Consider the following 26,493-nt stretch of genomic DNA (forward strand, 5'->3'; position numbering starts at 1 on the left):
CTGATCTTTGAAATACTGAATGTTCTCCTGTTTTAGGTACATTTGGCATATTGGTGTTTGCTGATGCTAATAATGCCAATGTCACGGGTTTGATCCCCATATAAGCCATGTGCTTTTTCTTGTTATCCTACAAGAAATGCCAAGAAAGGATTTTATCCAGCAACAAAGTGCATGAAGAGTGGGATCAACACATGGCATTGGCTAGAGTTAGCAGCCCTTGAAACTTGCTAGAGAGCATCATAGACACATACAAAACAGAGAATTTTTAAATCCATGTTAGGAATAAACAAAAATGTCATCCTTTGGCTGATGCAGCATTTCTCTATATGGCATACAGAGAAAACTTTTTCTCAAATATAGCAATATGGCAAATCTAAGAAATGCAAAGGCAACTTAATCAATCAGGACTTTTTTTGGTGATTGAATCTACTGGGGACTAGGTTTTAAGAAGAGAAGAAGACCAGACCTTTACTCTAATTAGTGCACACTGAAGAAGTAAATTCTAAAAACCAGAATATCTAAAAACCATAGCACAAGTGATGGATTACTGCACTCTTATTGCAAATTTTCTTATTTCCAAATGTTTGACAATCATTTCTCCAGTTGAAAACTGATTTGAAACAGTTTCAAAATTAGTTTGGAGTAAAGAAACCACTGAAGTTGATGGGATTTATAGAAAGTTTCACTATATATAAGCTATCCTAAAACTTTGAAAATTAAACTTTAAGGAAAATGAACAAAGTTAAGTCCCACCAAGCTTTGAACTCAGATCACTGGATTCAAAGTCCAGAGTGCTCACCATTACACCATAGAACCCTTTATTATAGAGTCTTCCTCTACTCAATATAGCTGATCTTTGAAATACTGAATGTTCTCCTGTTTTAGGTACATTTGGCATTTTTCTGTTTGCTGATGCTTTTATGTATGGCCGGTTTGCTCAGTTGGTTAGAGCGTGGAGCTAATAACGCCAAGGTCTCGGGTTCGATCCCCATATAGGCCATGTGCTTTTTCTTGTTGTCCTACAAGAAATGCCAAGAAGGGATTTTATCAAGCGACAAAGTGCATGAAGACTGGGATCAACACATGGCATTGGCTAGAGTTAGCAGCCCTTGAAACTTGCTAGAGAACATCATAGACACATAAAAAACAGAGAATTTTTAAATCCATGTTAGGAATAAACAAAAATGTCATCCTTTGGCTGATGCAGCATTTCTCTCTATGGCATACAGAGAAAACTTTTTCTCAAATATAGCAATATGGCAAATCTAAGAAATGCAAAGGCAACTTAATCAATCAGGACTTTTTTTGGTGATTGAATCTACTGGGGACTAGGTTTTAAGAAGAGAAGAAGACCAGACCTTTACTCTAATTAGTGCACACTGATGAATTAAATTCTAAAAACCAGAATATCTAAAAACCATAGCACAAATGATGGATTAATGCATTCTTTTTGCAAATTTTATTATTTCCAAATGTTTGACAAACATCTCTTCAGTTGAAAACTGATTTGAAAAAGTTCAAAATTAGTTTGGAGTAAAGAAAGCACTGAAGTTGATGGGATTATAGAAAGTTTCAATATAGATAAGCTATCATAAAACTTTGAAAATTAAACTTAAAGGAAAATGAACAAAGTTAGGTCCCACTGAGATTTGAACTCGGATCACTGGATTCAAAGTCCAGAGTGCTCACCATTACACCATAGAACCCTTTATTATAGAATCATCCTCTACTCAATATAGCTGATCTTTGAAATACTGAATGTTCTCCTGTTTTAGGTACATTTGGCATTTTTGTGTTTGCTGATGCTTTTATGTATGGCCGGTTTGCTCAGTTGGTTAGAGCGTGGAGCTAATAACGCCAAGGTCACGGGTTCGATCCACATATAGGCCATTTGCTTTTTCTTGTTGTCCTACAAGAAATGCCAAGAAAGTATTTTATCCAGCGACAAAGTGCATGAAGACTGGGATCAACACATGGCATTGGCTAGAGTTAGCAGCCCTTGAAACTTGCTAGAGAACATCATAGACACATACAAAACAGAGAATTTTTAAATCCATGTTAGGAATAAACAAAAATGTCATCCTTTGGCTAATGCAGCATTTCTCTATATGGCATACAGAGAAAACTTTTTCTCAAATATTGCAATATGGCAAATCTAAGAAATGCAAAGGCAACTTAATCAATCAGGACTTTTTTTGGTGATTGAATCTACTGGGGACTAGGTTTTAAGAAGAGAAGAAGACCAGACCTTTATTCTAATTAGTGCACACTGAAGAAGTAACTTCTAAAAACCAGAATATCTAAAAACCATAGCACAAGTGATGGATTACTGCATTCTTTTTGCAAATTTTATTATTTCCAAATGTTTGACAAACATCTCTTCAGTTGAAAACTGATTTGAAACAGTTTCAAAATTAGTTTGGAGTAAAGAAAGCTCTGAAGTTGATGGGATTATAGAAAGTTTCAATATAGATAAGCTATCATAAAACTTTGAAAATTAAACTTTAAGGAAAATGAACAAAGTTAGGACCCACCGAGATTTGAACTCGGATCACTGGATTCAAAGTCCAGAGTGCTCACCATTACACCATAGAATCCTTTATTATAGTGTCTTCCTCTACTCAATATAGCTGATTTTGAAATACTGAATGTTCTCCTGTTTTAGGTACATTTGGCATTTTTGTGTTTGCGGATGCTTTTATGTATGGCCGCTTTGCTCAGTTGGTTAGAGCGTGGAGCTAATAACGCCAAGGTCACAGGTTCGATCCACATATAGGCCATTTGCTTTTTCTTGTTGTCCTACAAGAAATGCCAAGAAAGGATTTTATCCAGCAACAAAGTGCATGAAGACTGGGATCAACACATGGCATTGGCTAGAGTTAGCAGCCCTTGAAACTTGCTAGAGAACATCATAGACACATACAAAACAGAGAATTTTTATATCCATGTTAGGAATAAACAAAAATGTCATCCTTTGGCTGATGCAGCATTTCTCTATATGGCATACAGAGAAAACTTTTTCTCAAATATTGCAATATTGCAAATCTAAGAAATGCAAAGGCAACTTAATCAATCAGGACATTTTTTGGTGATTGAATCTACTGGGGACTAGGTTTTAAGAAGAGAAGAAGACCAGACCTTTACTCTAATTAGTGCACATTGAAGAAGTAACTTCTAAAAACCAGAATATCTAAAAACCATAGCACAAGTGATGGATTACTGCATTCTTTTTGCAAATTTTATTATTTCCAAATGTTTGACAAACATCTCTGCAGTTGAAAACTGATTTGAAACAGTTTCAAAATTAGTTTGGAGTAAAGAAAGCAATGAAGTTGATGGGATTATAAAAAGTTTCAATATAGATAAGCTATCATAAAACTTTGAAAATTAAACTTTAAGGAAAATGAACAAAGTTAGGTCCCACTGAGATCTGAACTCGGATCACTGGATTCAAAGTCCAGAGTGCTCACCATTACACCATAGAACCCTTTATTATATAATCTTCCTCTACTCAATATAGCTGATCTTTGAAATACTGAATGTTCTCCTGTTTTAGGTACATTTGGCATATTGGTGTTTGCTGATGCTAATAATGCCAATGTCACGGGTTTGATCCCCATATAAGCCATGTGCTTTTTCTTGTTATCCTACAAGAAATGCCAAGAAAGGATTTTATCCAGCAACAAAGTGCATGAAGAGTGGGATCAACACATGGCATTGGCTAGAGTTAGCAGCCCTTGAAACTTGCTAGAGAGCATCATAGACACATACAAAACAGAGAATTTTTAAATCCATGTTAGGAATAAACAAAAATGTCATCCTTTGGCTGATGCAGCATTTCTCTATATGGCATACAGAGAAAACTTTTTCTCAAATATAGCAATATGGCAAATCTAAGAAATGCAAAGGCAACTTAATCAATCAGGACTTTTTTTGGTGATTGAATCTACTGGGGACTAGGTTTTAAGAAGAGAAGAAGACCAGACCTTTACTCTAATTAGTGCACACTGAAGAAGTAAATTCTAAAAACCAGAATATCTAAAAACCATAGCACAAGTGATGGATTACTGCACTCTTATTGCAAATTTTCTTATTTCCAAATGTTTGACAATCATTTCTCCAGTTGAAAACTGATTTGAAACAGTTTCAAAATTAGTTTGGAGTAAAGAAACCACTGAAGTTGATGGGATTTATAGAAAGTTTCACTATATATAAGCTATCCTAAAACTTTGAAAATTAAACTTTAAGGAAAATGAACAAAGTTAAGTCCCACCAAGCTTTGAACTCAGATCACTGGATTCAAAGTCCAGAGTGCTCACCATTACACCATAGAACCCTTTATTAAAGAGTCTTCCTCTACTCAATATAGCTGATCTTTGAAATACTGAATGTTCTCCTGTTTTAGGTACATTTGGCATTTTTCTGTTTGCTGATGCTTTTATGTATGGCCGGTTTGCTCAGTTGGTTAGAGCGTGGAGCTAATAACGCCAAGGTCTCGGGTTCGATCCCCATATAGGCCATGTGCTTTTTCTTGTTGTCCTACAAGAAATGCCAAGAAGGGATTTTATCAAGCGACAAAGTGCATGAAGACTGGGATCAACACATGGCATTGGCTAGAGTTAGCAGCCCTTGAAACTTGCTAGAGAACATCATAGACACATACAAAACAGAGAATTTTTAAATCCATGTTAGGAATAAACAAAAATGTCATCCTTTGGCTGATGCAGCATTTCTCTCTATGGCATACAGAGAAAACTTTTTCTCAAATATAGCAATATGGCAAATCTAAGAAATGCAAAGGCAACTTAATCAATCAGGACTTTTTTTGGTGATTGAATCTACTGGGGACTAGGTTTTAAGAAGAGAAGAAGACCAGACCTTTACTCTAATTAGTGCACACTGATGAAGTAAATTCTAAAAACCAGAATATCTAAAAACCATAGCACAAGTGATGGATTACTGCATTCTTTTTGCAAATTTTATTATTTCCAAATGTTTGACAAACATCTCTTCAGTTGAAAACTGATTTGAAAAAGTTCAAAATTAGTTTGGAGTAAAGAAAGCACTGAAGTTGATGGGATTATAGAAAGTTTCAATATAGATAAGCTATCATAAAACTTTGAAAATTAAACTTAAAGGAAAATGAACAAAGTTAGGTCCCACTGAGATTTGAACTCGGATCACTGGATTCAAAGTCCAGAGTGCTCACCATTACACCATAGAACCCTTTATTATATAATCTTCCTCTACTCAATATAGCTGATCTTTGAAATACTGAATGTTCTCCTGTTTTAGGTACATTTGGCATATTGGTGTTTGCTGATGCTAATAATGCCAATGTCACGGGTTTGATCCCCATATAAGCCATGTGCTTTTTCTTGTTATCCTACAAGAAATGCCAAGAAAGGATTTTATCCAGCAACAAAGTGCATGAAGAGTGGGATCAACACATGGCATTGGCTAGAGTTAGCAGCCCTTGAAACTTGCTAGAGAGCATCATAGACACATACAAAACAGAGAATTTTTAAATCCATGTTAGGAATAAACAAAAATGTCATCCTTTGGCTGATGCAGCATTTCTCTATATGGCATACAGAGAAAACTTTTTCTCAAATATAGCAATATGGCAAATCTAAGAAATGCAAAGGCAACTTAATCAATCAGGACTTTTTTTGGTGATTGAATCTACTGGGGACTAGGTTTTAAGAAGAGAAGAAGACCAGACCTTTACTCTAATTAGTGCACACTGAAGAAGTAAATTCTAAAAACCAGAATATCTAAAAACCATAGCACAAGTGATGGATTACTGCACTCTTATTGCAAATTTTCTTATTTCCAAATGTTTGACAATCATTTCTCCAGTTGAAAACTGATTTGAAACAGTTTCAAAATTAGTTTGGAGTAAAGAAACCACTGAAGTTGATGGGATTTATAGAAAGTTTCACTATATATAAGCTATCCTAAAACTTTGAAAATTAAACTTTAAGGAAAATGAACAAAGTTAAGTCCCACCAAGCTTTGAACTCAGATCACTGGATTCAAAGTCCAGAGTGCTCACCATTACACCATAGAACCCTTTATTATAGAGTCTTCCTCTACTCAATATAGCTGATCTTTGAAATACTGAATGTTCTCCTGTTTTAGGTACATTTGGCATTTTTGTGTTTGCTGATGCTTTTATGTATGGCCGGTTTGCTCAGTTGGTTAGAGCGTGGAGCTAATAACGCCAAGGTCTCGGGTTCGATCCCCATATAGGCCATGTGCTTTTTCTTGTTGTCCTACAAGAAATGCCAAGAAGGGATTTTATCAAGCGACAAAGTGCATGAAGACTGGGATCAACACATGGCATTGGCTAGAGTTAGCAGCCCTTGAAACTTGCTAGAGAACATCATAGACACATAAAAAACAGAGAATTTTTAAATCCATGTTAGGAATAAACAAAAATGTCATCCTTTGGCTGATGCAGCATTTCTCTCTATGGCATACAGAGAAAACTTTTTCTCAAATATAGCAATATGGCAAATCTAAGAAATGCAAAGGCAACTTAATCAATCAGGACTTTTTTTGGTGATTGAATCTACTGGGGACTAGGTTTTAAGAAGAGAAGAAGACCAGACCTTTACTCTAATTAGTGCACACTGATGAAGTAAATTCTAAAAACCAGAATATCTAAAAACCATAGCACAAGTGATGGATTACTGCATTCTTTTTGCAAATTTTATTATTTCCAAATGTTTGACAAACATCTCTTCAGTTGAAAACTGATTTGAAAAAGTTCAAAATTAGTTTGGAGTAAAGAAAGCACTGAAGTTGATGGGATTATAGAAAGTTTCAATATAGATAAGCTATCATAAAACTTTGAAAATTAAACTTAAAGGAAAATGAACAAAGTTAGGTCCCACTGAGATTTGAACTCGGATCACTGGATTCAAAGTCCAGAGTGCTCACCATTACACCATAGAACCCTTTATTATAGAATCATCCTCTACTCAATATAGCTGATCTTTGAAATACTGAATGTTCTCCTGTTTTAGGTACATTTGGCATTTTTGTGTTTGCTGATGCTTTTATGTATGGCCGGTTTGCTCAGTTGGTTAGAGCGTGGAGCTAATAACGCCAAGGTCACGGGTTCGATCCACATATAGGCCATTTGCTTTTTCTTGTTGTCCTACAAGAAATGCCAAGAAAGGATTTTATCCAGCAACAAAGTGCATGAAGACTGGGATCAACACATGGCATTGGCTAGAGTTAGCAGCCCTTGAAACTTGCTAGAGAGCATCATAGACACATACAAAACAGAGAATTTTTAAATCCATGTTAGGAATAAACAAAAATGTCATCCTTTGGCTGATGCAGCATTTCTCTATATGGCATACAGAGAAAACTTTTTCTCAAATATAGCAATATGGCAAATCTAAGAAATGCAAAGGCAACTTAATCAATCAGGACTTTTTTTGGTGATTGAATCTACTGGGGACTAGGTTTTAAGAAGAGAAGAAGACCAGACCTTTACTCTAATTAGTGCACACTGAAGAAGTAAATTCTAAAAACCAGAATATCTAAAAACCATAGCACAAGTGATGGATTACTGCACTCTTATTGCAAATTTTCTTATTTCCAAATGTTTGACAATCATTTCTCCAGTTGAAAACTGATTTGAAACAGTTTCAAAATTAGTTTGGAGTAAAGAAACCACTGAAGTTGATGGGATTTATAGAAAGTTTCACTATATATAAGCTATCCTAAAACTTTGAAAATTAAACTTTAAGGAAAATGAACAAAGTTAAGTCCCACCAAGCTTTGAACTCAGATCACTGGATTCAAAGTCCAGAGTGCTCACCATTACACCATAGAACCCTTTATTAAAGAGTCTTCCTCTACTCAATATAGCTGATCTTTGAAATACTGAATGTTCTCCTGTTTTAGGTACATTTGGCATTTTTCTGTTTGCTGATGCTTTTATGTATGGCCGGTTTGCTCAGTTGGTTAGAGCGTGGAGCTAATAACGCCAAGGTCTCGGGTTCGATCCCCATATAGGCCATGTGCTTTTTCTTGTTGTCCTACAAGAAATGCCAAGAAGGGATTTTATCAAGCGACAAAGTGCATGAAGACTGGGATCAACACATGGCATTGGCTAGAGTTAGCAGCCCTTGAAACTTGCTAGAGAACATCATAGACACATACAAAACAGAGAATTTTTAAATCCATGTTAGGAATAAACAAAAATGTCATCCTTTGGCTGATGCAGCATTTCTCTCTATGGCATACAGAGAAAACTTTTTCTCAAATATAGCAATATGGCAAATCTAAGAAATGCAAAGGCAACTTAATCAATCAGGACTTTTTTTGGTGATTGAATCTACTGGGGACTAGGTTTTAAGAAGAGAAGAAGACCAGACCTTTACTCTAATTAGTGCACACTGATGAAGTAAATTCTAAAAACCAGAATATCTAAAAACCATAGCACAAGTGATGGATTACTGCATTCTTTTTGCAAATTTTATTATTTCCAAATGTTTGACAAACATCTCTTCAGTTGAAAACTGATTTGAAAAAGTTCAAAATTAGTTTGGAGTAAAGAAAGCACTGAAGTTGATGGGATTATAGAAAGTTTCAATATAGATAAGCTATCATAAAACTTTGAAAATTAAACTTAAAGGAAAATGAACAAAGTTAGGTCCCACTGAGATTTGAACTCGGATCACTGGATTCAAAGTCCAGAGTGCTCACCATTACACCATAGAACCCTTTATTATATAATCTTCCTCTACTCAATATAGCTGATCTTTGAAATACTGAATGTTCTCCTGTTTTAGGTACATTTGGCATATTGGTGTTTGCTGATGCTAATAATGCCAATGTCACGGGTTTGATCCCCATATAAGCCATGTGCTTTTTCTTGTTATCCTACAAGAAATGCCAAGAAAGGATTTTATCCAGCAACAAAGTGCATGAAGAGTGGGATCAACACATGGCATTGGCTAGAGTTAGCAGCCCTTGAAACTTGCTAGAGAGCATCATAGACACATACAAAACAGAGAATTTTTAAATCCATGTTAGGAATAAACAAAAATGTCATCCTTTGGCTGATGCAGCATTTCTCTATATGGCATACAGAGAAAACTTTTTCTCAAATATAGCAATATGGCAAATCTAAGAAATGCAAAGGCAACTTAATCAATCAGGACTTTTTTTGGTGATTGAATCTACTGGGGACTAGGTTTTAAGAAGAGAAGAAGACCAGACCTTTACTCTAATTAGTGCACACTGAAGAAGTAAATTCTAAAAACCAGAATATCTAAAAACCATAGCACAAGTGATGGATTACTGCACTCTTATTGCAAATTTTCTTATTTCCAAATGTTTGACAATCATTTCTCCAGTTGAAAACTGATTTGAAACAGTTTCAAAATTAGTTTGGAGTAAAGAAACCACTGAAGTTGATGGGATTTATAGAAAGTTTCACTATATATAAGCTATCCTAAAACTTTGAAAATTAAACTTTAAGGAAAATGAACAAAGTTAAGTCCCACCAAGCTTTGAACTCAGATCACTGGATTCAAAGTCCAGAGTGCTCACCATTACACCATAGAACCCTTTATTATAGAGTCTTCCTCTACTCAATATAGCTGATCTTTGAAATACTGAATGTTCTCCTGTTTTAGGTACATTTGGCATTTTTGTGTTTGCTGATGCTTTTATGTATGGCCGGTTTGCTCAGTTGGTTAGAGCGTGGAGCTAATAACGCCAAGGTCTCGGGTTCGATCCCCATATAGGCCATGTGCTTTTTCTTGTTGTCCTACAAGAAATGCCAAGAAGGGATTTTATCAAGCGACAAAGTGCATGAAGACTGGGATCAACACATGGCATTGGCTAGAGTTAGCAGCCCTTGAAACTTGCTAGAGAACATCATAGACACATAAAAAACAGAGAATTTTTAAATCCATGTTAGGAATAAACAAAAATGTCATCCTTTGGCTGATGCAGCATTTCTCTCTATGGCATACAGAGAAAACTTTTTCTCAAATATAGCAATATGGCAAATCTAAGAAATGCAAAGGCAACTTAATCAATCAGGACTTTTTTTGGTGATTGAATCTACTGGGGACTAGGTTTTAAGAAGAGAAGAAGACCAGACCTTTACTCTAATTAGTGCACACTGATGAAGTAAATTCTAAAAACCAGAATATCTAAAAACCATAGCACAAGTGATGGATTACTGCATTCTTTTTGCAAATTTTATTATTTCCAAATGTTTGACAAACATCTCTTCAGTTGAAAACTGATTTGAAAAAGTTCAAAATTAGTTTGGAGTAAAGAAAGCACTGAAGTTGATGGGATTATAGAAAGTTTCAATATAGATAAGCTATCATAAAACTTTGAAAATTAAACTTAAAGGAAAATGAACAAAGTTAGGTCCCACTGAGATTTGAACTCGGATCACTGGATTCAAAGTCCAGAGTGCTCACCATTACACCATAGAACCCTTTATTATAGAATCATCCTCTACTCAATATAGCTGATCTTTGAAATACTGAATGTTCTCCTGTTTTAGGTACATTTGGCATTTTTGTGTTTGCTGATGCTTTTATGTATGGCCGGTTTGCTCAGTTGGTTAGAGCGTGGAGCTAATAACGCCAAGGTCACGGGTTCGATCCACATATAGGCCATTTGCTTTTTCTTGTTGTCCTACAAGAAATGCCAAGAAAGGATTTTATCCAGCAACAAAGTGCATGAAGACTGGGATCAACACATGGCATTGGCTAGAGTTAGCAGCCCTTGAAACTTGCTAGAGAGCATCATAGACACATACAAAACAGAGAATTTTTAAATCCATGTTAGGAATAAACAAAAATGTCATCCTTTGGCTGATGCAGCATTTCTCTATATGGCATACAGAGAAAACTTTTTCTCAAATATAGCAATATGGCAAATCTAAGAAATGCAAAGGCAACTTAATCAATCAGGACTTTTTTTGGTGATTGAATCTACTGGGGACTAGGTTTTAAGAAGAGAAGAAGACCAGACCTTTACTCTAATTAGTGCACACTGAAGAAGTAAATTCTAAAAACCAGAATATCTAAAAACCATAGCACAAGTGATGGATTACTGCACTCTTATTGCAAATTTTCTTATTTCCAAATGTTTGACAATCATTTCTCCAGTTGAAAACTGATTTGAAACAGTTTCAAAATTAGTTTGGAGTAAAGAAACCACTGAAGTTGATGGGATTTATAGAAAGTTTCACTATATATAAGCTATCCTAAAACTTTGAAAATTAAACTTTAAGGAAAATGAACAAAGTTAAGTCCCACCAAGCTTTGAACTCAGATCACTGGATTCAAAGTCCAGAGTGCTCACCATTACACCATAGAACCCTTTATTAAAGAGTCTTCCTCTACTCAATATAGCTGATCTTTGAAATACTGAATGTTCTCCTGTTTTAGGTACATTTGGCATTTTTCTGTTTGCTGATGCTTTTATGTATGGCCGGTTTGCTCAGTTGGTTAGAGCGTGGAGCTAATAACGCCAAGGTCTCGGGTTCGATCCCCATATAGGCCATGTGCTTTTTCTTGTTGTCCTACAAGAAATGCCAAGAAGGGATTTTATCAAGCGACAAAGTGCATGAAGACTGGGATCAACACATGGCATTGGCTAGAGTTAGCAGCCCTTGAAACTTGCTAGAGAACATCATAGACACATACAAAACAGAGAATTTTTAAATCCATGTTAGGAATAAACAAAAATGTCATCCTTTGGCTGATGCAGCATTTCTCTCTATGGCATACAGAGAAAACTTTTTCTCAAATATAGCAATATGGCAAATCTAAGAAATGCAAAGGCAACTTAATCAATCAGGACTTTTTTTGGTGATTGAATCTACTGGGGACTAGGTTTTAAGAAGAGAAGAAGACCAGACCTTTACTCTAATTAGTGCACACTGATGAAGTAAATTCTAAAAACCAGAATATCTAAAAACCATAGCACAAGTGATGGATTACTGCATTCTTTTTGCAAATTTTATTATTTCCAAATGTTTGACAAACATCTCTTCAGTTGAAAACTGATTTGAAAAAGTTCAAAATTAGTTTGGAGTAAAGAAAGCACTGAAGTTGATGGGATTATAGAAAGTTTCAATATAGATAAGCTATCATAAAACTTTGAAAATTAAACTTAAAGGAAAATGAACAAAGTTAGGTCCCACTGAGATTTGAACTCGGATCACTGGATTCAAAGTCCAGAGTGCTCACCATTACACCATAGAACCCTTTATTATATAATCTTCCTCTACTCAATATAGCTGATCTTTGAAATACTGAATGTTCTCCTGTTTTAGGTACATTTGGCATATTGGTGTTTGCTGATGCTAATAATGCCAATGTCACGGGTTTGATCCCCATATAAGCCATGTGCTTTTTCTTGTTATCCTACAAGAAATGCCAAGAAAGGATTTTATCCAGCAACAAAGTGCATGAAGAGTGGGATCAACACATGGCATTGGCTAGAGTTAGCAGCCCTTGAAACTTGCTAGAGAGCATCATAGACACATACAAAACAGAGAATTTTTAAATCCATGTTAGGAATAAACAAAAATGTCATCCTTTGGCTGATGCAGCATTTCTCTATATGGCATATAGAGAAAACTTTTTCTCAAATATAGCAATATGGCAAATCTAAGAAATGCAAAGGCAACTTAATCAATCAGGACTTTTTTTGGTGATTGAATCTACTGGGGACTAGGTTTTAAGAAGAGAAGAAGACCAGACCTTTACTCTAATTAGTGCACACTGAAGAAGTAAATTCTAAAAACCAGAATATCTAAAAACCATAGCACAAGTGATGGATTACTGCACTCTTATTGCAAATTTTCTTATTTCCAAATGTTTGACAATCATTTCTCCAGTTGAAAACTGATTTGAAACAGTTTCAAAATTAGTTTGGAGTAAAGAAACCACTGAAGTTGATGGGATTTATAGAAAGTTTCACTATATATAAGCTATCCTAAAACTTTGAAAATTAAACTTTAAGGAAAATGAACAAAGTTAAGTCCCACCAAGCTTTGAACTCAGATCACTGGATTCAAAGTCCAGAGTGCTCACCATTACACCATAGAACCCTTTATTATAGAGTCTTCCTCTACTCAATATAGCTGATCTTTGAAATACTGAATGTTCTCCTGTTTTAGGTACATTTGGCATTTTTGTGTTTGCTGATGCTTTTATGTATGGCCGGTTTGCTCAGTTGGTTAGAGCGTGGAGCTAATAACGCCAAGGTCTCGGGTTCGATCCCCATATAGGCCATGTGCTTTTTCTTGTTGTCCTACAAGAAATGCCAAGAAGGGATTTTATCAAGCGACAAAGTGCATGAAGACTGGGATCAACACATGGCATTGGCTAGAGTTAGCAGCCCTTGAAACTTGCTAGAGAACATCATAGACACATAAAAAACAGAGAATTTTTAAATCCATGTTAGGAATAAACAAAAATGTCATCCTTTGGCTGATGCAGCATTTCTCTCTATGGCATACAGAGAAAACTTTTTCTCAAATATAGCAATATGGCAAATCTAAGAAATGCAAAGGCAACTTAATCAATCAGGACTTTTTTTGGTGATTGAATCTACTGGGGACTAGGTTTTAAGAAGAGAAGAAGACCAGACCTTTACTCTAATTAGTGCACACTGATGAAGTAAATTCTAAAAACCAGAATATCTAAAAACCATAGCACAAGTGATGGATTACTGCATTCTTTTTGCAAATTTTATTATTTCCAAATGTTTGACAAACATCTCTTCAGTTGAAAACTGATTTGAAAAAGTTCAAAATTAGTTTGGAGTAAAGAAAGCACTGAAGTTGATGGGATTATAGAAAGTTTCAATATAGATAAGCTATCATAAAACTTTGAAAATTAAACTTAAAGGAAAATGAACAAAGTTAGGTCCCACTGAGATTTGAACTCGGATCACTGGATTCAAAGTCCAGAGTGCTCACCATTACACCATAGAACCCTTTATTATAGAATCATCCTCTACTCAATATAGCTGATCTTTGAAATACTGAATGTTCTCCTGTTTTAGGTACATTTGGCATTTTTGTGTTTGCTGATGCTTTTATGTATGGCCGGTTTGCTCAGTTGGTTAGAGCGTGGAGCTAATAACGCCAAGGTCACGGGTTCGATCCACATATAGGCCATTTGCTTTTTCTTGTTGTCCTACAAGAAATGCCAAGAAAGGATTTTATCCAGCAACAAAGTGCATGAAGACTGGGATCAACACATGGCATTGGCTAGAGTTAGCAGCCCTTGAAACTTGCTAGAGAACATCATAGACACATACAAAACAGAGAATTTTTAAATCCATGTTAGGAATAAACAAAAATGTCATCCTTTGGCTGATGCAGCATTTCTCTATATGGCATACAGAGAAAACTTTTTCTCAAATATTGCAATATGGCAAATCTAAGAAATGCAAAGGCAACTTAATCAATCAGGACTTTTTTTGGTGATTGAATCTACTGGGGACTAGGTTTTAAGAAGAGAAGAAGACCAGACCTTTACTCTAATTAGTGCACACTGAAGAAGTAACTTCTAAAAACCAGAATATCTAAAAACCATAGCACAAGTGATGGATTACTGCATTCTTTTTGCAAATTTTATTATTTCCAAATGTTTGACAAACATCTCTCCAGTTGAAAACTGATTTGAAACAGTTTCAAAATTAGTTTGGAGTAAAGAAAGCACTGAAGTTGATGGGATTATAGAAAGTTTCAATATAGATAAGCTATCATAAAACTTTGAAAATTAAACTTTAAGGAAAATGGACAAAGTTAGGGCCCACCGAGAGTTGAACTTGGATCACTGGATTCAAAGTCCAGAGTGCTCACCATTACACCATAGAACCATTTATTATATAATCTTCCTCTACTCAATATAGCTGATCTTTGAAATACTGAATGTTCTCCTGTTTTAGGTACATTTGGCATTTTTGTGTTTGCTGATGCTTTTATGTATGGCTGGTTTGCTCAGTTGGTTAGAGCGTGGAACTAATAACGCCAAGGTCACGGTTTCCATCCACATATAGACCATTTGCTTTTTCTTGTTGTCCTACAAGAAATGCCAAGAAGGGATTTTATCCAGCGACAAAGTGCATGAAGACTGGGATCAATACAAGGCATTGGCTAAAGTTAGCAGCCCTTGAAACTTGCTAGAGAACATCATAGACACATACAAAACAGAGAATTTTAAAATCCATGTTAGGAATAAACAAAAATGTCATCCTTTGGCTGATGCAGCATTTCTCTATATGGCATACAGAGAAAACTTTTTCTCAAATATAGCAATATGGCAAATCTAAGAAATGCAAAGGCAACTTAATCAATCAGGACTTTTTTTGGTGATTGAATCTACTGGGGACTAGGTTTTAAGAAGAGAAGAAGACCAGACATTTACTCTAATTAGTGCACACTGAAGAAGTAAATTCTAAAAACCAGAATATCTAAAAACCATAGCACAAGTGATGGATTACTGCACTCGTATTGCAAATTTTCTTATTTCCAAATGTTTGACAATCATTTCTCCAGTTGAAAACTGATTTGAAACAGTTTCAAAATTAGTTTGGAGTAAAGAAACCACTGAAGTTGATGGGATTTATAGAAAGTTTCAATATAGATAAGCTATCATAAAACTTTGAAAATTAAACTTTAAGGAAAATGAACAAAGTTAGGTCCCACCAAGCTTTGAACTCGGATCACTGGATTCAAAGTCCAGAGTGCTCACCATTACACCATAGAACCCTTTATTATAGAGTCTTCCTCTACTCAATATAGCTGATTTTGAAATACTGAATGTTCTCATGTTTTAGGTACATTTGGCATTTTTGTGTTTGCTGATGCTTTTATGTATGGCCGGTTTGCTCAGTTGGTTAGAGCATGGAGCTAATAATGCCAAGGTTACGGGTTCGATCCCCACATAGGCCATGTGCTTTTTCTTGTTGTCCTACAAGAAATGCCAAGAAAGTATTTTATCCAGCGACAAAGTGCATGAAGACTGGGATCAACACATGGCATTGGCTAGAGTTAGCAGCCCTTGAAACTTGCTAGAGAACATCATAGACACATACAAAACAGAGAATTTTTAAATCCATGTTAGGAATAAACAAAAATGTCATCCTTTGGCTAATGCAGCATTTCTCTATATGGCATACAGAGAAAACTTTTTCTCAAATATTGCAATATGGCAAATCTAAGAAATGCAAAGGCAACTTAATCAATCAGGACTTTTTTTGGTGATTGAATCTACTGGGGACTAGGTTTTAAGAAGAGAAGAAGACCAGACCTTTATTCTAATTAGTGCACACTGAAGAAGTAACTTCTAAAAACCAGAATATCTAAAAACCATAGCACAAGTGATGGATTACTGCATTCTTTTTGCAAATTTTATTATTTCCAAATGTTTGACAAACATCTCTTCAGTTGAAAACTGATTTGAAACAGTTTCAAAATTAGTTTGGAGTAAAGAAAGCTCTGAAGTTGATGGGATTATAGAAAGTTTCAATATAGATAAGCTATCATAAAACTTTGAAAATTAAACTTTAAGGAAAATGAACAAAGTTAGGACCCACCGAGATTTGAACTCGGATCACTGGATTCAAAGTCCAGAGTGCTCACCATTACACCATAGAATCCTTTATTATAGTGTCTTCCTCTACTCAATATAGCTGATTTTGAAATACTGAATGTTCTCCTGTTTTAGGTACATTTGGCATTTTTGTGTTTGCGGATGCTTTTATGTATGGCCGCTTTGCTCAGTTGGTTAGAGCGTGGAGCTAATAACGCCAAGGTCACAGGTTCGATCCACATATAGGCCATTTGCTTTTTCTTGTTGTCCTACAAGAAATGCCAAGAAAGGATTTTATCCAGCAACAAAGTGCATGAAGACTGGGATCAACACATGGCATTGGCTAGAGTTAGCAGCCCTTGAAACTTGCTAGAGAACATCATAGACACATACAAAACAGAGAATTTTTATATCCATGTTAGGAATAAACAAAAATGTCATCCTTTGGCTGATGCAGCATTTCTCTATATGGCATACAGAGAAAACTTTTTCTCAAATATTGCAATATGGCAAATCTAAGAAATGCAAAGGCAACTTAATCAATCAGGACATTTTTTGGTGATTGAATCTACTGGGGACTAGGTTTTAAGAAGAGAAGAAGACCAGACCTTTACTCTAATTAGTGCACATTGAAGAAGTAACTTCTAAAAACCAGAATATCTAAAAACCATAGCACAAGTGATGGATTACTGCATTCTTTTTGCAAATTTTATTATTTCCAAATGTTTGACAAACATCTCTCCAGTTGAAAACTGATTTGAAACAGTTTCAAAATTAGTTTGGAGTAAAGAAAGCAATGAAGTTGATGGGATTATAAAAAGTTTCAATATAGATAAGCTATCATAAAACTTTGAAAATTAAACTTTAAGGAAAATGAACAAAGTTAGGTCCCACTGAGATCTGAACTTGGATCACTGGATTCAAAGTCCAGAGTGCTCACCATTACACCATAGAACCCTTTATTATATAATCTTCCTCTACTCAATATAGCTGATCTTTGAATAACTGAATGTTCTCCTGTTTTAGGTACATTTGGCATATTTGTGTTTGCTGATGCTTTTATGTATGGCTGGTTCACTCAGTTGGTTAGAGCGTGGAGCTAATAATGCCAAGGTCACGGGTTTGATCCCCATATAAGCCATGTGCTTTTTCTTGTTATCCTACAAGAAATGCCAAGAAAGGATTTTATCCAGCAACAAAGTGCATGAAGAGTGGGATCAACACATGGCATTGGCTAGAGTTAGCAGCCCTTGAAACTTGCTAGAGAGCATCATAGACACATACAAAACAGAGAATTTTTAAATCCATGTTAGGAATAAACAAAAATGTCATCCTTTGGCTGATGCTGCATTTCTCTATATGGCATACAGAGAAAACTTTTTCTCAAATATAGCAATATGGCAAATCTAAGAAATGCAAAGGCAACTTAATCAATCAGGACTTTTTTTGGTGATTGAATCTACTGGGGACTAGGTTTTAAGAAGAGAAGAAGACCAGACCTTTACTCTAATTAGTGCACACTGAAGAAGTAAATTCTAAAAACCAGAATATCTAAAAACCATAGCACAAGTGATGGATTACTGCACTCTTATTGCAAATTTTCTTATTTCCAAATGTTTGACAATCATTTCTCCAGTTGAAAACTGATTTGAAACAGTTTCAAAATTAGTTTGGAGTAAAGAAACCACTGAAGTTGATGGGATTTATAGAAAGTTTCAATATAGATAAGCTATCCTAAAACTTTGAAAATTAAACTTTAAGGAAAATGAACAAAGTTAAGTCCCACCAAGCTTTGAACTCGGATCACTGGATTCAAAGTCCAGAGTGCTCACCATTACACCATAGAACCCTTTATTATAGAGTCTTCCTCTACTCAATATAGCTGATCTTTGAAATACTGAATGTTCTCCTGTTTTAGGTACATTTGGCATTTTTCTGTTTGCTGATGCTTTTATGTATGGCCGGTTTGCTCAGTTGGTTAGAGCGTGGAGCTAATAACGCCAAGGTCACGGGTTCGATCCCCATATAGGCCATGTGCTTTTTCTTGTTGTCCTACAAGAAATGCCAAGAAGGGATTTTATCAAGCGACAAAGTGCATGAAGACTGGGATCAACACATGGCATTGGCTAGAGTTAGCAGCCCTTGAAACTTGCTAGAGAACATCATAAACAAAAATGTCATCCTTTGGCTGATGCAGCATTTCTCTCTATGGCATACAGAGAAAACTTTTTCTCAAATATAGCAATATGGCAAATCTAAGAAATGCAAAGGCAACTTAATCAATCAGGACTTTTTTTGGTGATTGAATCTACTGGGGACTAGGTTTTAAGAAGAGAAGAAGACCAGACCTTTACTCTAATTAGTGCACACTGATGAAGTAAATTCTAAAAACCAGAATATCTAAAAACCATAGCACAAGTGATGGATTACTGCATTCTTTTGCAAATTTTATTATTTCCAAATGTTTGACAAACATCTCTTCAGTTGAAAACTGATTTGAAACAGTTTCAAAATTAGTTTGGAGTAAAGAAAGCACTGAAGTTGATGGGATTATAGAAAGTTTCAATATAGATAAGCTATCATAAAACTTTGAAAATTAAACTTTAAGGAAAATGAACAAAGTTAGGTCCCACTGAGATCTGAACTTGGATCACTGGATTCAAAGTCCAGAGTGCTCACCATTACACCATAGAACCCTTTATTATATAATCTTCCTCTACTCAATATAGCTGATCTTTGAAATACTGAATGTTCTCCTGTTTTAGGTACATTTGGCATATTTGTGTTTGCTGATGCTTTTATGTATGGCTGGTTCACTCAGTTGGTTAGAGCGTGGAGCTAATAATGCCAAGGTCACGGGTTTGATCCCCATATAGGCCATGTGCTTTTTCTTGTTATCCTACAAGAAATGCCAAGAAAGGATTTTATCCAGCAACAAAGTGCATGAAGAGTGGGATCAACACATGGCATTGGCTAGAGTTAGCAGCCCTTGAAACTTGCTAGAGAGCATCATAGACACATACAAAACAGAGAATTTTTAAATCCATGTTAGGAATAAACAAAAATGTCATCCTTTGGCTGATGCTGCATTTCTCTATATGGCATACAGAGAAAACTTTTTCTCAAATATAGCAATATGGCAAATCTAAGAAATGCAAAGGCAACTTAATCAATCAGGACTTTTTTTGGTGATTGAATCTACTGGGGACTAGGTTTTAAGAAGAGAAGAAGACCAGACCTTTACTCTAATTAGTGCACACTGAAGAAGTAAATTCTAAAAACCAGAATATCTAAAAACCATAGCACAAGTGATGGATTACTGCACTCTTATTGCAAATTTTCTTATTTCCAAATGTTTGACAATCATTTCTCCAGTTGAAAACTGATTTGAAACAGTTTCAAAATTAGTTTGGAGTAAAGAAACCACTGAAGTTGATGGGATTTATAGAAAGTTTCAATATAGATAAGCTATCCTAAAACTTTGAAAATTAAACTTTAAGGAAAATGAACAAAGTTAAGTCCCACCAAGCTTTGAACTCGGATCACTGGATTCAAAGTCCAGAGTGCTCACCATTACACCATAGAACCCTTTATTATAGAGTCTTCCTCTACTCAATATAGATGATCTTTGAAATACTGAATGTTCTCCTGTTTTAGGTACATTTGGCATTTTTCTGTTTGCTGATGCTTTTATGTATGGCCGGTTTGCTCAGTTGGTTAGAGCGTGGAGCTAATAACGCCAAGGTCACGGGTTCGATCCCCATATAGGCCATGTGCTTTTTCTTGTTGTCCTACAAGAAATGCCAAGAAGGGATTTTATCAAGCGACAAAGTGCATGAAGACTGGGATCAACACATGGCATTGGCTAGAGTTAGCAGCCCTTGAAACTTGCTAGAGAACATCATAAACAAAAATGTCATCCTTTGGCTGATGCAGCATTTCTCTCTATGGCATACAGAGAAAACTTTTTCTCAAATATAGCAATATGGCAAATCTAAGAAATGCAAAGGCAACTTAATCAATCAGGACTTTTTTTGGTGATTGAATCTACTGGGGACTAGGTTTTAAGAAGAGAAGAAGACCAGACCTTTACTCTAATTAGTGCACACTGATGAAGTAAATTCTAAAAACCAGAATATCTAAAAACCATAGCACAAGTGATGGATTACTGCATTCTTTTGCAAATTTTATTATTTCCAAATGTTTGACAAACATCTCTTCAGTTGAAAACTGATTTGAAACAGTTTCAAAATTAGTTTGGAGTAAAGAAAGCACTGAAGTTGATGGGATTATAGAAAGTTTCAATATAGATAAGCTATCATAAAACTTTGAAAATTAAACTTTAAGGAAAATGAACAAAGTTAGGTCCCACCGAGATTTGAACTCAAATCACTGGATTCAAAGTCCAGAGGGCTCACCATTACACCATAGAACCCTTTATTATAGAATCTTCCTCTACTCAATATAGCTGATCTTTGAAATACTGAATGTTCTCCTGTTTTAGGTACATTTGGCATTTTTGTGTTTGCGGATGCTTTTATGTATGGCCAGTTTGCTCAGTTGGTAAGAGCGTGGAGCTAATAATGCCAAGGTCACGGGTTCGATCCACATATAGGCCATTTGCTTTTTCTTGTTGTCCTACAAGAAATGCCAAGAAAGGATTTTATCCAGCAACAAAGTGCATGAAGACTGGGATCAACACATGGCATTGGCTAGAGTTAGCAGCCCTTGAAACTTGCTAGAGAACATCATAGACACATACAAAATAGAGAATTTTTAAATCCATGTTAGGAATAAACAAAAATGTCATCCTTTGGCTGATGCAGCATTTCTCTATATGGCATACAGAGAAAACTTTTTCTCAAATATTGCAATATGGCAAATCTAAGAAATGCAAAGACAACTTAATCAATCAGGACTTTTTTTGGTGATTGAATCTACTGGGGACTAGGTTTTAAGAAGAGAAGAAGACCAGACCTTTACTCTAATTAGTGCACACTGAAGAAGTAACTTCTAAAAACCAGAATATCTAAAAACCATAGCACAAGTGATGGATTACTGCATTCTTATTGCAACTTTTCTTATTTCCAAATGTTTGACAAACATCTCTCCAGTTGAAAACTGATTTGAAACAGTTTCAAAATTAGTTTGGAATAAAGAAACCACTGAAGTTGATGGGATTTATAGAAAGTTTCAATATAGATAAGCTATCATAAAACTTTGAAAATTAAACTTTAAGGAAAATGAACAAAGTTAAGTCCCACCGAGATTTGAACTTGGATCACTGGATTCAAAGTCCAGAGTGCTCACCATTACACCATAGAACCCTTTATTATTGAATCTTCAACTACTCAATATAGCTGATCTTTGAAATACTGAATGTTCTCCTGTTTTAGGTACATTTGGCATTTTTGTGTTTGCTGATGCTTTTATGTATGGCTGGTTCACTCAGTTGGTTAGAGCGTGGAGCTAATAATGCCAAGGTCACGGGTTTGATCTCCATATAAGCCATGTGCTTTTTCTTGTTATCCTACAAGAAATGCCAAGAAAGGATTTTATCCAGCAACAAAGTGCATGAAGAGTGGGATCAACACATAGCATTGGCTAGAGTTAGCAGCACTTGAAACTTGCTAGAGAGCATCATAGACACATACAAAACAGAGAATTTTTAAATCCATGTTAGGAATAAACAAAAATGACATCCTTTGGCTGATGCAGCATTTCTCTATATGGCATACAGAGAAAACTTTTTCTCAAATATTGCAATATGGCAAATCTAAGAAATGCAAAGGCAACTTAATCAATCAGGACATTTTTTGGTGATTGAATCTACTGGGGACTAGGTTTTAAGAAGAGAAGAAGACCAGACCTTTACTCTAATTAGTGCACACTGAAGAAGTAACTTCTAAAAACCAGAATATCTAAAAACCATAGCACAAGTGATGGATTACTGCATTCTTTTTGCAAATTTTATTATTTCCAAATGTTTGACAAACATCTCTCCAGTTGAAAACTGATTTGAAACAGTTTCAAAATTAGTTTGGAGTAAAGAAAGCAATGAAGTTGATGGGATTATAAAAAGTTTCAATATAGATAAGCTATCATAAAACTTTGAAAATTAAACTTTAAGGAAAATGAACAAAGTTAGGTCCCACTGAGATCTGAACTTGGATCACTGGATTCAAAGTCCAGAGTGCTCACCATTACACCATAGAACCCTTTATTATAGAATCTTCCTCTACTCAATATAGCTGATCTTTGAAATACTGAATGTTCTCCTGTTTTAGGTACATTTGGCATTTTTGTGTTTGCGGATGCTTTTATGTATGGCCGGTTTGCTCAGTTGGTTAGAGCGTGGAGCTAATAACGCCAAGGTCACGGGTTCGATCCACATATAGGCCATTTGCTTTTTCTTGTTGTCCTACAAGAAATGCCAAGAAAGGATTTTATCCAGCAACAAAGTGCATGAAGACTGGGATCAACACATGGCATTGGCTAGAGTTAGCAGCCCTTGAAACTTGCTAGAGAACATCATAGACACATACAAAACAGAGAATTTTTAAATCCATGTTAGGAATAAACAAAAATGTCATCCTTTGGCTGATGCTGCATTTCTCTATATGGCATACAGAGAAAACTTTTTCTCAAATATAGCAATATGGCAAATCTAAGAAATGCAAAGGCAACTTAATCAATCAGGACTTTTTTTGGTGATTGAATCTACTGGGGACTAGGTTTTAAGAAGAGAAGAAGACCAGACCTTTACTCTAATTAGTGCACACTGATGAAGTAAATTCTAAAAACCAGAATATCTAAAAACCATAGCACAAGTGATGGATTACTGCATTCTTATTGCAAATTTTATTATTTCCAAATGTTTGACAAACATCTCTTCAGTTGAAAACTGATTTGAAACAGTTTCAAAATTAGTTTGGAGTAAAGAAACCACTGAAGTTGATGGGATTATAGAAAGTTTCAATATAGATAAGCTATCATAAAACTTTGAAAATTAAACTTTAAGGAAAATGAACAAAGTTAGGTCCCACCGAGATTTGAACTCGGATCACTGGATTCAAAGTCCAGAGTGCTCACCATTACACCATAGAACCCTTTATTATAGAATCTTCCTCTACTCAATATAGCTGATCTTTGAAATACTGAATGTTCTCCTGTTTTAGGTACATTTGGCATTTTTGTGTTTGCGGATGCTTTTATGTATGGCCAGTTTGCTCAGTTGGTAAGAGCGTGGAGCTAATAACGCCAAGGTCACGGGTTCGATCCACATATAGGCCATTTGCTTTTTCTTGTTGTCCTACAAGAAATGCCAAGAAAGGATTTTATCCAGCAACAAAGTGCATGAAGACTGGGATCAGCACATGGCATTGGCTAGAGTTAGCAGCCCTTGAAACTTGCTAGAGAGCATCATAGACACATACAAAACAGAGAATTTTTAAATCCATGTTAGGAATAAACAAAAATGTCATCCTTTGGCTGATGCTGCATTTCTCTATATGGCATACAGAGAAAACTTTTTCTCAAATATAGCAATATGGCAAATCTAAGAAATGCAAAGGCAACTTAATCAATCAGGACTTTTTTTGGTGATTGAATCTACTGGGGACTAGGTTTTAAGAAGAGAAGAAGACCAGACCTTTACTGTAATTAGTGCACACTGAAGAAGTAAATTCTAAAAACCAGAATATCTAAAAACCATAGCACAAGTGATGGATTACTGCACTCTTATTGCAAATTTTCTTATTTCCAAATGTTTGACAATCATTTCTCCAGTTGAAAACTGATTTGAAACAGTTTCAAAATTAGTTTGGAGTAAAGAAACCACTGAAGTTGATGGGATTTATAGAAAGTTTCAATATAGATAAGCTATCATAAAACTTTGAAAATTAAACTTTAAGGAAAATGAACAAAGTTAGGTCCCACCGAGATTTGAACTTGGATCACTGGTTTCAAAGTCCAGAGTGCTCACCATTACACCATAGAACCCTTTATTATTGAATCTTCAACTACTCAATATAGCTGATCTTTGAAATACTGAATGTTCTCCTGTTTTAGGTACATTTGGCATTTTTGTGTTTGCTGATGCTTTTATGTATGGCTGGTTCACTCAGTTGGTTAGAGCGTGGAGCTAATAATGCCAAGGTCACGGGTTTGATCCCCATATAAGCCATGTGCTTTTTCTTGTTATCCTACAAGAAATGCCAAGAAAGGATTTTATCCAGCAACAAAGTACATGAAGAGTGGGATCAACACATAGCATTGGCTAGAGTTAGCAGCCCTTGAAACTTGCTAGAGAGCATCATAGACACATACAAAACAGAGAATTTTTAAATCCATGTTAGGAATAAACAAAAATGTCATCCTTTGGCTGATGCAGCATTTCTCTATATGGCATACAGAGAAAACTTTTTCTCAAATATTGCAATATGGCAAATCTAAGAAATGCAAAGGCAACTTAATCAATCAGGACATTTTTTGGTGATTGAATCTACTGGGGACTAGGTTTTAAGAAGAGAAGAAGACCAGACCTTTACTCTAATTAATGCACACTGAAGAAGTAACTTCTAAAAACCAGAATATCTAAAAACCATAGCACAAGTGATGGATTACTGCATTCTTTTTGCAAATTTTATTATTTCCAAATGTTTGACAAACATCGCTCCAGTTGAAAACTGATTTGAAACAGTTTCAAAATTAATTTGGAGTAAAGAAAGCAATGAAGTTGATGGGATTATAAAAAGTTTCAATATAGATAAGCTATCATAAAACTTTGAAAATTAAACTTTAAGGAAAATGAACAAAGTTAGGTCCCACTGAGATCTGAACTTGGATCACTGGATTCAAAGTCCAGAGTGCTCACCATTACACCATAGAACCCTTTATTATATAATCTTCCTCTACTCAATATAGCTGATCTTTGAAATACTGAATGTTCTCCTGTTTTAGGTACATTTGGCATTTTTGTGTTTGCTGATGCTTTTATGTATGGCTGGTTCACTCAGTTGGTTAGAGCGTGGAGCTAATAATGCCAAGGTCACGGGTTTGATCCCCATATAAGCCATGTGCTTTTTCTTGTTATCCTACAAGAAATGCCAAGAAAGGATTTTATCCAGCAACAAAGTGCATGAAGAGTGGGATCAACACATGGCAATGGCTAGAGTTAGCAGCCCTTGAAACTTGCTAGAGAGCATCATAGACACATACAAAACAGAGAATTTTTAAATCCATGTTAGGAATAAACAAAAATGTCATCCTTTGGCTGATGCTGCATTTCTGTATATGGCATACAGAGAAAACTTTTTCTCAAATATAGCAATATGGCAAATCTAAGAAATGCAAAGGCAACTTAATCAATCAGGACTTTTTTTGGTGATTGAATCTACTGGGGACTAGGTTTTAAGAAGAGAAGAAGACCAGACCTTTACTCTAATTAGTGCACACTGAAGAAGTAACTTCTAAAAACCAGAATATCTAAAAACCATAGCACAAGTGATGGATTACTGCATTCTTTTGCAAATTTTATTATTTCCAAATGTTTGACAAACATCTCTTCAGTTGAAAACTGATTTGAAACAGTTTCAAAATTAGTTTGGAGTAAAGAAAGCACTGAAGTTGATGGGATTATAGAAAGTTTCAATATAGATAAGCTATCATAAAACTTTGAAAATTAAACTTTAAGGAAAATGAACAAAGTTAGGTCCCACCGAGATTTGAACTCGGATCACTGGATTCAAAGTCCAGAGTGCTCACCATTACACCATAGAACCCTTTATTATTGAACCTTCAACTACTCAATATAGCTGATCTTTGAAATACTGAATGTTCTCCTGTTTTAGGTACATTTGGCATTTTTGTGTTTGCGGAT

General features: G+C 35.4%; 13 non-coding genes across 13 annotated transcripts; all 13 read right to left on the bottom strand.

The window, feature by feature from the left end:
- Positions 1–1,634: 1,634 nt before the first annotated feature.
- On the bottom strand, positions 1,635–1,706 carry TRNAQ-UUG (transfer RNA glutamine (anticodon UUG)). The gene has a single exon. It is a non-coding gene; the product is annotated as a tRNA-Gln (tRNA).
- An 819-nt stretch (positions 1,707–2,525) lies between these two features.
- Positions 2,526–2,598, bottom strand: TRNAQ-UUG (transfer RNA glutamine (anticodon UUG)). Its single transcript has one exon. It is a non-coding gene; the product is annotated as a tRNA-Gln (tRNA).
- Positions 2,599–5,154: 2,556 nt separating this feature from the next.
- TRNAQ-UUG (transfer RNA glutamine (anticodon UUG)) lies at positions 5,155–5,226 on the bottom strand. Its single transcript has one exon. It is a non-coding gene; the product is annotated as a tRNA-Gln (tRNA).
- A 1,667-nt stretch (positions 5,227–6,893) lies between these two features.
- Positions 6,894–6,965, bottom strand: TRNAQ-UUG (transfer RNA glutamine (anticodon UUG)). The gene has a single exon. It is a non-coding gene; the product is annotated as a tRNA-Gln (tRNA).
- A 1,710-nt stretch (positions 6,966–8,675) lies between these two features.
- On the bottom strand, positions 8,676–8,747 carry TRNAQ-UUG (transfer RNA glutamine (anticodon UUG)). Its single transcript has one exon. It is a non-coding gene; the product is annotated as a tRNA-Gln (tRNA).
- A 1,667-nt stretch (positions 8,748–10,414) lies between these two features.
- TRNAQ-UUG (transfer RNA glutamine (anticodon UUG)) lies at positions 10,415–10,486 on the bottom strand. Its single transcript has one exon. It is a non-coding gene; the product is annotated as a tRNA-Gln (tRNA).
- Positions 10,487–12,196: 1,710 nt separating this feature from the next.
- TRNAQ-UUG (transfer RNA glutamine (anticodon UUG)) lies at positions 12,197–12,268 on the bottom strand. The gene has a single exon. It is a non-coding gene; the product is annotated as a tRNA-Gln (tRNA).
- Positions 12,269–13,935: 1,667 nt separating this feature from the next.
- On the bottom strand, positions 13,936–14,007 carry TRNAQ-UUG (transfer RNA glutamine (anticodon UUG)). Its single transcript has one exon. It is a non-coding gene; the product is annotated as a tRNA-Gln (tRNA).
- A 1,711-nt stretch (positions 14,008–15,718) lies between these two features.
- Positions 15,719–15,790, bottom strand: TRNAQ-UUG (transfer RNA glutamine (anticodon UUG)). The gene has a single exon. It is a non-coding gene; the product is annotated as a tRNA-Gln (tRNA).
- Positions 15,791–16,608: 818 nt separating this feature from the next.
- Positions 16,609–16,681, bottom strand: TRNAQ-UUG (transfer RNA glutamine (anticodon UUG)). Its single transcript has one exon. It is a non-coding gene; the product is annotated as a tRNA-Gln (tRNA).
- A 5,187-nt stretch (positions 16,682–21,868) lies between these two features.
- TRNAQ-UUG (transfer RNA glutamine (anticodon UUG)) lies at positions 21,869–21,940 on the bottom strand. Its single transcript has one exon. It is a non-coding gene; the product is annotated as a tRNA-Gln (tRNA).
- A 1,710-nt stretch (positions 21,941–23,650) lies between these two features.
- On the bottom strand, positions 23,651–23,722 carry TRNAQ-UUG (transfer RNA glutamine (anticodon UUG)). Its single transcript has one exon. It is a non-coding gene; the product is annotated as a tRNA-Gln (tRNA).
- Positions 23,723–26,323: 2,601 nt separating this feature from the next.
- Positions 26,324–26,395, bottom strand: TRNAQ-UUG (transfer RNA glutamine (anticodon UUG)). Its single transcript has one exon. It is a non-coding gene; the product is annotated as a tRNA-Gln (tRNA).
- Between the last annotated feature and the right edge of the window lie 98 nt (positions 26,396–26,493).

This window comes from Taudactylus pleione, unplaced genomic scaffold (genome assembly GCF_031769625.1).
Source record: "Taudactylus pleione unplaced genomic scaffold, aTauple2 ptg000085l, whole genome shotgun sequence".
Taxonomy (NCBI): domain Eukaryota; kingdom Metazoa; phylum Chordata; class Amphibia; order Anura; family Myobatrachidae; genus Taudactylus; species Taudactylus pleione.